At 37.1% G+C, this 15,617-nt stretch overlaps 1 long non-coding RNA gene across 1 annotated transcript in view; it reads left to right on the top strand.

The window, feature by feature from the left end:
- LOC115484929 (uncharacterized) overlaps positions 1–14,350 on the top strand; it is a 31,542-nt gene extending 17,192 nt beyond the window's left edge. The window contains exons 3-4 of the long non-coding RNA XR_007777315.1: positions 820–878; positions 8,857–14,350. This is a non-coding gene — a long non-coding RNA (uncharacterized LOC115484929). The remainder of the gene's footprint in view (positions 1–819; positions 879–8,856) is intronic.
- Positions 14,351–15,617: the final 1,267 nt, after the last annotated feature.

Below are 15,617 nucleotides of genomic sequence, written 5' to 3'. Positions count from 1 at the left end.
AACAAAAAACAATCTGCACATAGAGCAACATGCACTGGAAAATGTGCAATACTTGATCAAGATATGCTTGTGAACATTATTTTGTGTGTCTATTTTCTATGGGTAACAGACTTTGTCACCTTTTTTTCCTTTTGGTTCCCACATAGAGACTAGTAACTCAAATATGGATGCTCCAAAGGAGACAAAAGAAATATGTCTGGTAAAAGAGACAGGATGTGTTTACAACACAACAGCAAATATTACAAATATTTTTTTATGTATATATATACATATGCACAAAACTAGGAACTCAAAAGACCTTGGCTACACACATCCAAAAATGAATGCAGATAACTGACTAGAGTAATGAGTTAGGAATGAGTATTAACTAATGAGTTAATACCAGGCATAATACAATTTTCATTAGTTTCTATGCAGCAAGTTGTGTTGTGTAGAGTTTTAATTAAAATATTTCAAAAATGTTAGTCACAATATTTCCAAAGACAATGTCATCAAAATGCCCATTTATTGATAATTTGATGAGGAAATTCATCCTGAGAACATTTGCCAGCAGCAAACACTTCAACTTCTCCAGACTCATATTTCCCTGGGTGCTGAAACTACATATATGTGCTGTTTGCCATAAATACATTAGCAAATACTCTCCATCTTATTTTAATTTCATCATAATAATGAATATTTTCTCACTATGAACATTTGACATAATAGGAAGCTGCTGCAATTCTCTTTTTTCAAGTGGGAGACAGAACATGTAAATTAAGTGGTTCTACAAAAGTATTTCACAACTAGTTTTAACATCTAGTTTATTTATTTCAAAAGCAAGAACTGGACATAACATTCTCATCCAAGAACTGCTGATTTCACCACAGAAAACCAAGGTAAGATTTATTGTGTAGAACTGGGTTTAGAGTACTGAAGCATTTTTACTGGAAAAAAAACCTCAAACCATGTTTTTAACAGCTTGGTAATCTAAATTGGCTATTAATGCATCTGTTCTTAAAGCAGCCTCTAAGACTGGAGTAATTTACTGCAGAACAGTCTAATGAGAAGGCATACACTTATATAATTTTACATCTATGTAAGAATCAGATTTCTCATCCTTAATAAATTTCAGGATTACAAATATTTTTGTACCCTGCAACAGAGAATAAGAAATTCTCTATGCTTCTCTTGAGCTTAGACTGGGAAAAGGTCTTTATGCTTGTGCAAATTTTTTGGGTTGATACATAAGCATAATCAGTTCCTAAGTAAAAATCTTCCTGCAAAACATTTTTCTTTCAACAAAACTACATTTTTAATGAGCTTGGATTTATGTATGGTTCCATGCTAGGTTTTTTGGGGATAATTTTTTAATCTTTTATGACTTTGACTAAATAAATTTAATTCATAAGGTGGCTTCCTTCACATATTTTATGAAAATTATTGCATACCATTTAACCAACTTTTATGTAGACTAGAAAGGCCATGGCAAATGAAATTAATATTTTACAATGACAAATTTTTGGTTCAGAGAGGTAATAATTTGTTTCATAGATAACTCTAAACCTCTGGTTTAAATAAAAGGAAAGTGTTTATTGATTCCCAGCCTTTTGAACCTGAGATATTTTATGAGTTCACTGTGTAATTCTAATGAGAGCTGTCTTAAAGCTGGGTGTTTAAATTAAACACCTCAAAGGAAGCACCCCAATAGAGCAGCTTTGCTGGCTGGCATGCTAATCCACCTCCTGCTACCTGTGCTCTGCTGGCAGAGCAAAGAGAGGCTCAAACTGCTGCCTGTGGGCAAGAGACACATTTCAAAAGACTTCCATTGACTTCCAGTTTAGAATCAAGGTGCATTAAGAAATAATCGAGGACTGACTTCATCCTCACAAGGATGCATCAAAAAGAAAATGCAAACCAAACTGTGGGCTGGGAGAAGAAGCTGAGTTACTTTACCATCCATGTCCAGGTTTGATTGGTCTGTGGCTACAACCACCCTCACAACCACCTTATTGAAAGCACATTTTCTAAAAGATTCTTTAAAATCAAAGGAACATACTACTATGCCCCCATTATAAATACTATAAAATGAGATTCTAGTAAGAACTCTGCTTTACAAATCAGAGATTATGTGCTTTCAGTTCCCCTGAGGAATAGAAATAATCACAAGGATGATGTACCCACAAGTAAAGGCTGTTCTGTGCCAAGAATTTTAATCGACAAGCAGTAATGCCAAGACAGCAAGAGACAGCTGTGAAAGCTAAAAAAAAAAAAGAGATGGTTTTGATGGAAAAATAGCACGGAGTCATTCAGCAATTGCAGCATTATTTTGTAGGTTGACACACCAGTTAGTAATGGGATTTGGGCAGGTGATGTAGAGCTCACAGCTGTTTGGGAGCTTCTATAATTTCTTTTCAGTTAAGCCTTCAACCCTTCAAATCTGTGTTGATGAAAGAAGTTAAATGATCAAGAACTGTTTGGAGCACTAGTTCCCTTTTCTGAATTGGACACTGAGACATAACCTTGGAAGTGCCATTGCCTACATCTCTTGCAGGCAGATACATCATTGTACCTGCTAACAGAAGACAAGGGAATCTAACCTCCAGGAAGAATTTGTTCTATAACCCAGCTAGCTAACTTACAAAGGACTAACACACAAATGTCTAGACACCTTCAACAAGACAGGCAAAATGTGCAATTAGGTCCTTGGAAATCATCTGCTGTTCTAATCTGAATCACAATAAAACCAGTAAGCTGAAGCTGTTGGTCAAAGATACTGCTACTTCCATGAAGTGATAACTGGGATGCCTTCAGCAAGGCACTGGCACTGTATCTGTCACTTCTTTTAAGGTATCACTCTGTCAGGACAGCCCAGGACATTACCCCAGTGGGTTTTGCTTTAAATGCTGCCACATGGTCACAAGCACACAAAACAAAACAATGAACTGTAGAACAAGTTCCTCTCAACTCAGTAAAACAGCACAACACTGAAATGCTTTTGTCTTTAAAATAAAATAATCCTCAGAGCTTTGCTCTCTTCCATTTGTTTTTATTCACATCTTCTGAAGCCAGCAAGTTCTCCTTGCTGTGGAGGAGAACAATTCCCAGGCAGACAAACTGCACTTGGACACCTCCTCATACCCCACACAGCCATGCTGCTCTGGGAACAGCAGGTTCAGTCCAGATGTTAGAGAGCAAGGCCTGAGAAAAGATGACCAGCAATAGGATGGAGACTTCTCTCACATCCATGAAAATGCTGTCCATCCTCTTATGAAATTTTCTCCTGGGCAATTAGGAAACTTTTATATACTATTGAAGGAGATAATTGAAAATTAATGGATACTTGCCCTATGTGTAGCCTAATTACTGATCTGCAAGTAAAATCCACTTTCCTGAAGGAAAAAACAATTGACTTAATGCCTCTGGGGAACTGAGTAATTGCTAAGTTTGTTCTGGCCTGCTACATCTTGTCTTCAGTGAGCAGCTCTATCCTTGATACAAGCCCTTAACTTTTCCTTCTGTACACAGATTTCACTGGTGTAGAAGCAGAATACTCTTGAGGAACTTGCTGTCCATCCTGAAGTGGAAAGCAGGCATTAACTCCAGCACATTTCACTGTAATTCTTCATCTAACTGTACATCTCAGTTTGTTTGTGAGTGGTTATCAGCTGCCTGCCTCCTCTCCCTTTCCTAAGCATGGCATGATGAAATGTAAGAACGCTTAGTGTCATCCGAATTCATTTTTCAAGCCTTGACATCAGTTTATGACTATTGCTAGAGTGGAAAAGTGGGAATTCTCTTGAATGTCAGAGACAGTATCTGCTGCATCCAAATTTCTGAATAAAGCCTGCTGTTTTATACCCAAGGACAGCACATGTGGACTGCTCCATGCAGCTCTGATTTGATGCAGAGTAACACTAACACTGCCATAGCACAGCATCTGAATGACCTCTGTGTTGCCAGTTTTAAAGCTTGGTGTTATGGCCTCATTGTGCAATTTAGCAGCCTAGAAATCATCTGCAAATCTTTTTACAGCAAGAAAGCAAAGCTTTTTTTTCTCAAATCCAAATACAAGCAACAAAACAGAGGCACAAGAACATTTTTTTTTCTCCTCTTCCCTTATGCTGGATATCTTATTAAAGGCATTTGTGCTTTAGCTTCTATATTGACTGAACTGAAGCACAGGCATCTTAAAGTGAAAATTAATTTTTTATGGTGGCTACAGGCATAGCTTTTGCTTATGCAATTTACTGGTACCCCTGCCAAGCAGCATGTTTTTCTCCTACTGCTTTGTTTACCATGTGTGGGTGTGCAGAACACTCTGTTGCAGCAACTATATCTCTTTTCTTGTATCTAAAGGAAATTCAAAGTCTGAGTTTATATATTTCTGCAAGTCCAAAAAATTCCTGGGCACAGCTACTGGAGCAATGGCCAGTAAGTGTTTAGGGCAAGCAGCATTCAAATTTATAAATGTATCTTCACTGTATCTTCCTCAGCCCTTTGTTTAGGTCAGAATGATTTTTAGATGTGTTGTGCTACTACATCAGTTTAATGACTTAAAAAAGAGAAGAAGAATATAAAAAAAATCACAAACTTACCATGACTTCAAATAGACTTGAAAAGCCAATCCTCTAATTTACTATCAGAGGTGTTACCAAGCTTATAAAGCAGCATCTGTGTACCAAAACCTCAGTGATGGGCACAAAGAGTCTGTAAAAGTGCAGTCTTCAATCAAGAAGCAACAGTGATTCATAAATCTGGTTTTGATTTGAAAGTCATTTTGAATCTCTACAACTTATTTCATATATAAATACTTAAATTTGATCCTTCTCCTATGTGGCTTCTTGTAAAGAATAACAGTATTTGGAAAAATTATGGAGTACAGCCCATTTTCCAGCCACTGGAAGATCACTGTACTTCAGCAAGCTACACTGGGCTTTGCTCAGAATTACTTTAAAAGCACAAAACAACTTTATATTTTCTCTAAGTAGACAATCCAAAGCCAATATCATCACACTGTAAGGATCTAATGTGTGTGTATCTTCAATGTCCAATTACTCTGTAGTTAACTCTAACTCATCTCTTCTGTCCAAGTTTACAGCAAAATAATTTGACCTTGGCCCTGGATATCTGCAACTAAACCAAGTCAATGGAGCCACAACAATAGACAGAAAGATCTCCTCAAGGTGTTTAAGCACTAATTTTTTCAGAAAAGTCAGGCTAAATTGCATTCTTTTAGCTTTTAAGATTTCAGAAATAAAGCTTAGAGATGCTTAGAGACTTAATCAGGCCATAGTTCAGCCCCTTCCAGTGTGCCAGTGCCTTTACTGTAAGATGTTGTCCAGAACCCTGTTTCTGACAAATTCATGTCCATCTGGGATACACTGACATAACCTCATGCCTCTTAGTATTCTCTTCTCCCCCAAATAAATTTTCTGTAGAGAACAAAATGCTTTAGGATAGTGTCTCAGGTTTTGTTTGCTTACCCAACCCATTTCATAAAAGAATAAGCTACTTCTTTCCAAGCTTTCTTCTTTACCATGACATATTTTCTTACATCATTGTCTAGACTGAGTTTTAGATTTGTAGGACTTTTGGGGCTGCTTATTTACTGAGCAGCTCAGTCCTATTTCCAAGTAAGTGACAAAGATAAGTTCAACAAGTTGCAGCACTTGCACTTCCTACTTTCACTTGCCATTCTCTAGACATATTTAATACAGTTTCAATTCTCATTCTCATCATTCAGCCTTTTACCTAGCCTTTCTCCTGCCAAATTTTTATCTGAATAAAGTGGAATTAATTTTTTCTTACACTGTCATGAAGTAGTTCCCAATGAAGTATCAAAGCTGTGTATTTCCAGCACATTGCTCTCAGTCATTATGTAAAAAAGCATTGTTTCCCAATTTCTTTCCATCCCTGGAACTCCCCCAGAAAAGCTCAATGCAAGGAAGAACAAACAGTAATGGTGGAAAAACTGAGCAAAGGCTGTGGTAAGGAGAGGATGAGACCATCCTTTTCAGCAGGAGCATGGATCAAAGGGATCATGCCACTGGTAGGGCTACAGTTCCTATTGAAATAAATTTGAAAAAATCAAAACCAAAAGATTGGTTTTTCTTTTCCTTGTTTTTACACTGCATAAGAAGCTTTTTAGTGACTGAAGGGTTTAACATGGTAAAAAAGTCCCATGAGTAATGTACCACTGGATCAGGCTGATGGCCCTTTTAGAACACCATCTCTACATGGCATTGATATAAAACCAAGTCTAAACTTGGAGCCTTACTTAGAGAAAAAAAGGGTCATAAAATCTGCTTTCTTACATGTCTTCATTCAAAAGGACTAAAGATAAGATTAACTCCTCAGCCAAGCTGCTCTCCCACTCCTGCACAAACCTTCTCCCCAATATTTATAATGACATAAATACCTTAGTGGCAACTTTATGAAAAACATCTCTGGTTTTGATTAATATTAGCTTAACTGTAACTTCTTCTGAATTAAAACTGAGAATTAAAGCTCTACAAAAAGCCAGAATTCATGGATCATGTTCTCCCCAGACAAAGCACGTGAGAGTTCACATGCCAGAGAAATTTTTACATTTTCAAACGTAATTGGAATTGAGCAAAGCAAAGTGTTACATTTACAGGCATTTGTCTCCAAGGCCTTCATAAAGTTCAGTCCTTTGAGAAAGTGTAAAATATTTATAGAAACAAGAGATCCATCCTGTGCTTGGTCTGTGTCAGTCTATCACACAGCAGATTATCACATGCTGCTATCGATTATTTCACGTAGATCACAACACCGGCTGAGAGAAATTCCCTTCTCTAAGAAACTTGATGAAAGAAGGAAACACAAGAGGTATTTTAAGTGGAAGCAGATGTCTGAAATTTCTTAGTAAGGCTGGCTCTTGGTTCATCTGCTCAGTTAAAAGGTTAGGAAATAGCAAGGGGGCCTGAAAAATGTAGGAATTAATTTTAGATGGATTGTCATTATTTCTTTGACTTCTCTGGAACAGCTCTCAGACCTCTGAGTTTCATTCTCACTTAATTCCACTCTTGGACCAATACATCACATTCTTTGTTATTAATAACAACATTATTCTTACTCTGTCCAAGGCAGCAAAAAAAGTGTTACAGAATTAATTTTTTCAATATCCATTTCAAGCTCAGTTTTGAGAAAGGGTAATCATCCTTCCTTGTAAAAATCTCTGCTAAACTGAACAGAGAAAAATATCTCTTTTGCAGAGAGGTTTCTTAGAGCAAGCGTGGGAGCACACACACCAAATCAGTTTTCCACAGTAGATTATTTCTTGAAACAAAATTTTCTGCATGATGAACAGCATCTTCTCTCCTTCTGTACTGTGGTTACCTTCTTATGCTTACATCATCAATGTAATTGTGGGGCTGAACTGGGAAAAAATTAAATATTTCTGATATTTATACATTATAGATGTTTCTATATTAATTTTATGTCTCTCAGCTGTTGCATCTTAGTTCAGAATAAAGTTAGCATCAATTAATATCTTCCTGTGCAGAAGTCTTTTGGTTTGTTTGATAAAGTCTTCTGAAAATTAGTAATGTTGTCACCAAAACAAACAAAATAGAAGATGTAAAATCCTATTAGCATGTATGACAATGGCAATTCCTCCTGATTCCCTGTTTCCAGTTTAACATAAACAGGGTAAATTTCATGAGCACAATCAAAGGCAGGCACTTCACTACCAAATATCAGTGTATATCTCCAAACCACCGAGGACAGTACTCAAAATAGCTACTTAAAAAAAAAACAAATGAAGAAAATAAACACTGTCAAAACCACCTACTGTCCTCCAGCCTTCTTCTTGGAAATGAACGACCTATTTTTGTAAAAACTTAACAAAAACCAATAAATCTAATGCGATGAAGGAACAATCTATGGAAAAATTCATCTGAAATTACCAAGATGCTCTGACTGGGAAGGAGTGAAAGCAGAGTGCTAAGGGCAGAGAGCATGAGGCAGTCCCTCACAGGGCTGCTCCCTTTTGCTGTCTCCCAGCACTCCAGCAGCTTGGGGAGGTCAGGACCTTCCCAGTCTCCTGCTGGGCCAACATCACTGTGTGCCTTGTGGGGAAGAGGACACCAAGCCTGGAAATGGCCCCAGGATTCCACTTTGCTGCCTGACATAACTCTCACAAGCACCTCTTTCATGGAATTCTGAGGATGAACATAAAGCAAGAAATACTCCAGCTTATTTTTCAGAGAAATCAAAGAATATTTTTGTTAAGAGAAGTCTGGAGAGTATATTTTGGAGTTAGAGAATGTTTGGAATACATTTGCAAAAGTTTTAAGAGCCTTGACACTGGAAACAATGAAATAATATTTTTTTCTTTCCTGATTCTTCCATTGCTTACAGAAACCAGCCCTTAGACAACGTTTGTAAATAAGCAGGGTTGCATTCAAGAAACTAAACTTTTTTACAAATTTTTCCTCCTTTCAGAAAAAACAACAGGACCTGCTGGAAAAGCTGTCTGGTCAATGCTGGAGAGCAGTAAAGTGTTTTGATTAAAAGACCTTTAAATAATAAAACCCAAAGTCAGAACACAGGAAAAATAGAACTAACTGCAATATTTCAGCATGTGCTGACTGAAATGCAAAACACATTGGAAAGTACTTATTCAGAGGGGGAAAAAAAAGTGTATTTCAAATATACTGTTATGTTAAATATATTTTCAATGTATTTTAAATATACTCTTAGGTTAATTAGGGTGAGATACACAGCCCTTAATATTATGTAAAGAGTAAATGCCAAACAACTATCAAAAAAGATCTCTGTTAGAGGCTGCTGAGCGTGGGCCCAGCTTGTGGTGTTCTAATTGCAGTAATCATTCTGTCTTTTTGCTCACAGGTTGTGCAAAATGCTTCTAAAGCATTCATCAGAAGAGGAGCAGAGACACTGTCCCTGTGCCTGCTACAGAGAGATCCATTTTACAGTTTCTGCTCAGATCACTCTTACATTTTGCATGTTTCCAGTGAATAATTATGTGAAATAACATACCAGCTATGCACTGTGAGTGCCCCGTAGCCAAAAAACAAAGCAGTTCTCCCTCCCTAATCATACCACTGTCCTAAATACCCTTATTTAATTCAACAGTGACAACATGCAGACTCTTGGGGTGCATGTGGGGGCTCCAGCACTTGACCCTTTTCATCCTGAAACATCCCCAAATATCATCATAACCCTGTTTCCACTGCACAGACCCAACGTATCTTTAAGTATCTGCATAAATAAAAAAACCACTCCCCACATTTTGGAACTAATTTAGACATTACTGTACAATATACATTTTATTCTTTACCAAGAGCTCACCACATAAATATAGTTATAATGTTCCAGTCAGGACTGGAACTTACCACAAAAAATTTGATAGTTATATTTACATTTTCCATAGCCCAAAATGGTTTAAGTGTAGAAGTATATTATATTGATTATGTATCCATTGTTGGGAACTAGTTGTGCCAAAGTCCCTTAAACCATGAATATTTATCTAGACTGGATGGGTGTTTTTCATTTTGTATCTTCAATAATGCCTCTTTGCAGCTAAAATAGCACTCCAACTTATTTGACAATTATAATTATTCTTTATATACAATTTTGTCCATTAGTTAACAAAATAATGCAGAGGTCTCCCTGAAAAGCCACACTTTCATAATTTATTCTTCTTCTTTTTATTTTATTTTGCCAGAAAACCTCAGCTGTGTGAAATTAAAAGTTGAAAAGACAGTTTTAATTATTGTCTTCTTCAGAAAAGGGTTCCTAAAATCGCTGAAGTGATCTGTTTTGACAGTTTCAAAACAAAATAATCCCTTTTGTATGTTTGAAATGATTTTTAATTTGAAATTTAAGACCCAAAAAATATTGCATCCAATGAAAATGAAATGTTTGAAAGGTAAAACATGCTTTCAGCAAAACGTTTTGCTGTCTTACTGTAACTGTACACTCTTGTATTGATTTGAAACCTAATACAGATTTAAAACTATTTTAATACATATATACATACATATATATATATATAAAAATAAAGATTTATCTCTCAGTATACATATAGAGAGATAGGAAAACATATGCAAATGAAAAGTAAGATGGAGAAATAAATATAAATATATAAATGAGCACACACTTATGCCCACCAGAGCCATCTTTGAAATCTAGTGGGCAGTTTGAGATTAAGACTGGCCATCAAACAGAATCTTAAAAATTTACATGCTTCCTGCACTCAGGTGCACCAACAATAAACTGTAAAATCAGTTGGGTACTTCCTTAAAATAAAAGAAAACAATTCTATCAATAAATGCCTTTCTTCCAAGGATGAAAGGAAATAAAGGGAGTTTGAGGCGTTGAAGGGAATTGAAAGTATCCATCTCTGAGTTTACATTAAAATCTCATTATGTGCTTAGGCCTCTGAAAGGGGTTTGGCTATAAACACAGACTTTTAGAGCAGCAGCCTAAAACTTCAAGGACTGCTGCTGGTATAAGAAATAGATGATAGATACTTTAAAGAGAAAATCTGAAGTGTTGGTAAGTTAGTTGATAAAGACCAACTTTAGGAGAAAGCAGAGAAACGTGCTGAACAGAAGATTTAGGGCTTTTTGCCAAACATCTTCCAAAACCTGAAAAACTTATTGCTTTCTAAGCATAATTAAAAACTTAAAAACTGTATTTTACTCCTGACTTTCCTCAGCTCTCCCTAAGTGTGTAACTGATAGTATTATTCTCACTGTACAGCTTAGCAGTAGGCTTATATTAGCCCAGTTTAAATATTTCACCCAGCTGGAAGTTGTCAGCACAAGGAATAGGAGCAAGGGAGCTGCAAACATTCTCCTGCAAGTACATGCATGCTGGCACCCTTTCAGGTTTATTTGTTTTTAAGGTTGTGCTAAGGATGTTAGGCTTTGATTCCATCATTTGTCCTGGTTTTGTCCCATTTACTGGCAGTGGATGATTCAGATTTCAAACACACTGCCTTCAAAAGAAAAAACACTACATTTATCTTTGTCTTAAAATCGGTGTGCAGTGAAACCCTGCACATTCCCATCTCCCCCAGTGCCTGACAAGAGTTTTTTGAAACAGTGAAAATTGAATAGATCTTGATCTTACAGACTGGTTGGGAGAAGGAGGGGTGGGCAGAAGCAGAAAATAATTGCTAGAAAAATATTTCCTGAAAATAATCCCTTGCAGTTTTCATTTCCTTGTTCTAACTTACAGATGTGACTGGCCTAGAACACCAAGACACTCTGCCACCATCCAAAAACTTTGAGAAAGTTTGGATTCAAGTGCTAACATCAAATTTAAAATTTGAAATGTGTATATCATAGTTCTTATTCAAGCATAGCCCCAAAACTGGGAACATATAAACATAAAATCAAAAAGAAAATTAAGATTCCTGCTGCTAAATAGCTCTGCAATAAAAAAGTCTGTAAATAAAAAATAAAAATAAAAAAGAGAAAATTCTTCCAGAGGCAAGAAGCCTGCAGTATTTTGTAGCAATCTACTTAGTGAGAGTTTTGCAAAATATAATGGATTGAAGGATTCCTATTTGTGCAATTTGCATTTGGTCACACGCAACAATAAAACATTCATGGACTTTTTACTCCTATAGATAGAAGTCCCTTCTTACTGCTTTGATACAAAATCAGAATATTCATGTAAATGAGCCACAGTCAAAAGCAGGTCTGCAGGAATTTCTGACATTGGACTTGCAACTGCTCATTGGAAACTATGTTCTTCTCACAGAAGCAAAGTTTGCAAAGACAGAGCTTTCCTTACAGCTACTCCACAGTCAGAAGAAGACAATTCAGTTTTTCTCACATCTGACTAAGCAATCAGCTAACAACAAAGTCCAAAATATTCAGGCCATAATCTCAACTAACTGAGAAGTGTTCATCCAGCAATGCAGTTTAATGAAGTGCTCTATTCCTCATCCCTCAGCAGCTCCTGCCCTAACAGAGGAACAGACCCCATTCCACCAGCAGCTGTGAGCAGTTCTGGCTCTCTGGCCCTGTGAGACATCAGAAGGATTTGCCCCACACATAAAATATCCCAAGACATTCAGTGTCACTGACCTCAGAGAATGACCAAATAAAAATCCAAGAAGTGCTCCTGGAGCACCATGCCTTGCTAGGAATGCATCAAATCCAAGTGTTTCATTATTATTGAGGTTTAATGAATAAGCATCCAGCTTTAATGGCACTGGAAGGTTTCTAACAGTCTAATTTGATAGCTTTTATTTTAATGCTCTTTTCTCCTGGAAGATCAGTTAAAAGGGTGGGGTTTTTTGTTTGTTTGTTAAGTTTTTTTACCTAACAATCTCTGAGAAAGTAAAAATACTCATCTATAGCATGTTATTGAAATAGTTTTTTGCCAAGCATGCAATAATATTTCTGTCAGTGTATGATATGGAGGCAGGAGCCAACACTGTCCCATTTTCTTACACCACTAGAGAATTTGGTGTAGAAAGTTCACCTGCCAGCAAACCACATTCTATTTATGCTTTGTCCCATCATCCCTCTAATGCCTGTCTTTTTCCCTCTCTTCCCTGCCTGTCAGGCAGCAATGAAATGTGCCTGTGTCAAAATCATTCATGCCAACCTTGTCAAAAGACTTACTTTTCCCCCCTATTTCACTGAAAATGTCAAAATATGGGACAGTTCTATGGTTCTTTTACTGAATGAAATGTAACAACATTCTCCCTTTGCTGCAGCAACTAATATTTAGATCAGGAAGAAAGATTCCTGCCTAAAATTTACATGCAAACCTGTACAGGCCAGAACAGGATGTTTTAGGACATGATTTTGTTTGTTCTTCACTTTTAATAGTAAGCCGCAATGTACTCATTAAAAATTGGCAAGAACACAGACAGATAAATTAAAAAAGAAAAAAAGTTTTTGTGCAGTGGCCAAAAAAAAAAAAAAACATTAGATGCAGAGGAAAACTCAGGCCTATTTTACATTGCAAAAACTAGAAACCTGTGTAGAAACCAGGGCAGAAAGCTACAACATTACAAGAAGAGAAAAATTAAATTTTAGAATAGAAAAAGCAAACCCAATTGCAGTCAGAAAGCATAATTATACCTTTTTCTTGTAGAAAAAAAATATACATTGTCAGAATTGTACATGGCTGTAACTGTAGTCATTTAATTTGATTTTTGTTCATTAATTACAGAGTTGAAGCTTCATTTCACCAGATTCAGGGGTGAAATGAAGGATCTGTTGGCTAATATCTTTTTCAAAATTGTGGCCATAGAACTTAAAATATATCTGAGACATAAAAGGAGGGAAGTTCTGTCTATGTTTGCATGGAAGTTGCTGCAGCAATCCTGCTCTAAGCAAACAAGAGGTATCCAAAGGTTGTAGCAAAGACTCTTTTCCTGTCTCTGATGCAGTGGGAAAAATGGAAAAGCTTTTGGTATCAGTTCATTCTTCCCATCTGTGAGTCATAAAAGTTTGTCTTTCTATCCCCTGGTGTTGGGCTAATGTGCTTACAAGTCTAACTGCTTTCCTCTTGTGCAACAGAAAAATAAAATATGCTGTGTTTACCCACAAACCCCAACTTCCATTTTTTTCCCATTTTCCTTGCGTATGGAACATCCTTGAGAGCACTTCAAATAATACTGTGAACTTATTTCACCTTCACAGAGGTATTTTACCTTTCAACTCCTTCCCTGAATGTGCCCAGGACCTTGTTTAATTAATTTCACCACAGGCTCTATGATTCATAGAAGTAAAATTGTTTTCATACTAATGTTTCCTTGTTCACTGTTGCTCTCTTCCTGCTTCCTTTATGTCTGACCCCAGACAGTCTCATTTGGCAATCCCAAATCAGAATAGATTTGTTTTTCAAAAGCCATGGGCAGAGGTAATGACACTCAGAATCCCATGAAGTGGGTGTTTCAGATATTGAATAAACAGCACCTGATTTCCACTGACCAAAGACAGGATCATTAAGATGAAAAGAGAAAAAAAACCCTCACAAACCTCAACAAACAAAGCTCTTTAGATACATTTAGAACAGTGGGAACTAGACAAGAATGTGATAATATATTTCCCAACCAGGGGAAACTGAGCTGGAAATAATTTCAGTCAGGAAAGCATATTCAACTTTGAACTTTTCTTTCAAAGGTGAGAGCTTTCATGCAGGGAGTTCATGTGAATGGGTGTGAATTCGTGGGAAATAGCTTCTGAAGTGGTAGCCACATTAAATTTAAAATCACTCTGCCTCTGTCTGTGGTGTAAATGTGATCCAAAAAAGTGGAAATGTTCTGATGGACCAATCTTCTTATCTCTCCTAAGATCTTCTTTTGCTTTCTCTGTGATATGTGAAATTCTGTAAAATCCCTTCTTGCAAAGCAATAGTTATGAAAACACTAATAAAAGTCAAATTAGAAGTATCTTCTGATAATTTTCTAACATGGCTACATGAGAATGTCAAATGTTTTACCTTTCTAAGAACTCCTGATGGCTTACACTCTTCAGTGCCTAAGTATGTTTCAGTTAACTTCTGAGTCAGCTCAAGTTTAGTTTAGAGAAGACAGCATTGCATTATCGAGGAGAAAAATGAGTGTACAAACTGAGTATCAAGAAAATAAATAGTCCATCAAAACCCAGTAACTATTCACATATAGACATCATCCACAATAAAGTAGCAAAAACATGAATACATCTCAGATTGTAAATAAAACCCCAGGTATCTTCATGCTTGCTGACATTTTGCTTCCTGTGTTTATCTAGAATTGTCCAAGTGTCTCCAGTGCCTATTAGCCTCATTCAGCAAACAGCACAAGTTTCTAGAACATTGACTCAGAGTGAGGCCCAGATGTTCAAACTGAAATCCAAAATACTTCTTAGAAGTATTTCCATACTCCAGAAGGTGTTTAAACTTACAGCTCTCCTCTTGATTTGACCTGAAAGTTTCCTGGCTGTTTGCTTTGTACATGCTTAGAATTTCCACAGTCTAAATAGCTCAAAGCCTATTTCTCACATCCCTCCCAAGATAGGATCTAGAAATTTGGCAAAGGAATGTTTAGGCCCCCTAAGGCATTCCAAACATTAATCATTATGGAATAATACCCAGAGCACACTGACAAGATGAGGTTCCTTGGAAAATGCAGACTTGCTCACTGTCTTTTAAAAGGCTGGGTGGGAATCTGCAGCTTTCACACAGCAGCTTAAGGTTTGCAGGACTCAGCAGGTGAGGGTGCTGGATCCAACAGGCTCCTAAGCACCCAGACATTCAGAAGCCTCATTTCCCAGGAGACTGCCCTAACCACCTCCCTTTGCTCCTGAACAGCTGATGCCAAGCTGTTCTAGAGAAAGGAATCCACCACCAAATGTGCCAGCCAGAGTAACCAAGGGACAGCACTGTCCCTTGTTCCACCTTCCTGGTTCATCTAGGAGTCAATTTATCAATTCACATCAAAGAGGCAGAATTTACCCTCCAAGGAGACAGCTCCTAAGCAACTCAAGACCCTTCCTTCTCCTCCAGCTCTGTCTCAGAAGGAAGAAGAATGAGTGCTCTTTCCTCTGGCAGAAAGGTGTGAAGACCTCTGCTGAGGCTCAGCATGGCTGTTCTGCAAACTGTGCTGCATTCAGAGATACTTAAGCCAGCTTTCA

This window comes from Serinus canaria, chromosome 3 (genome assembly GCF_022539315.1).
Source record: "Serinus canaria isolate serCan28SL12 chromosome 3, serCan2020, whole genome shotgun sequence".
Lineage (NCBI taxonomy): Eukaryota > Metazoa > Chordata > Aves > Passeriformes > Fringillidae > Serinus > Serinus canaria.
The sequence above is the reverse complement of the archived record's forward strand: the minus strand, read 5'-3'. Positions and strand labels throughout refer to the sequence as shown.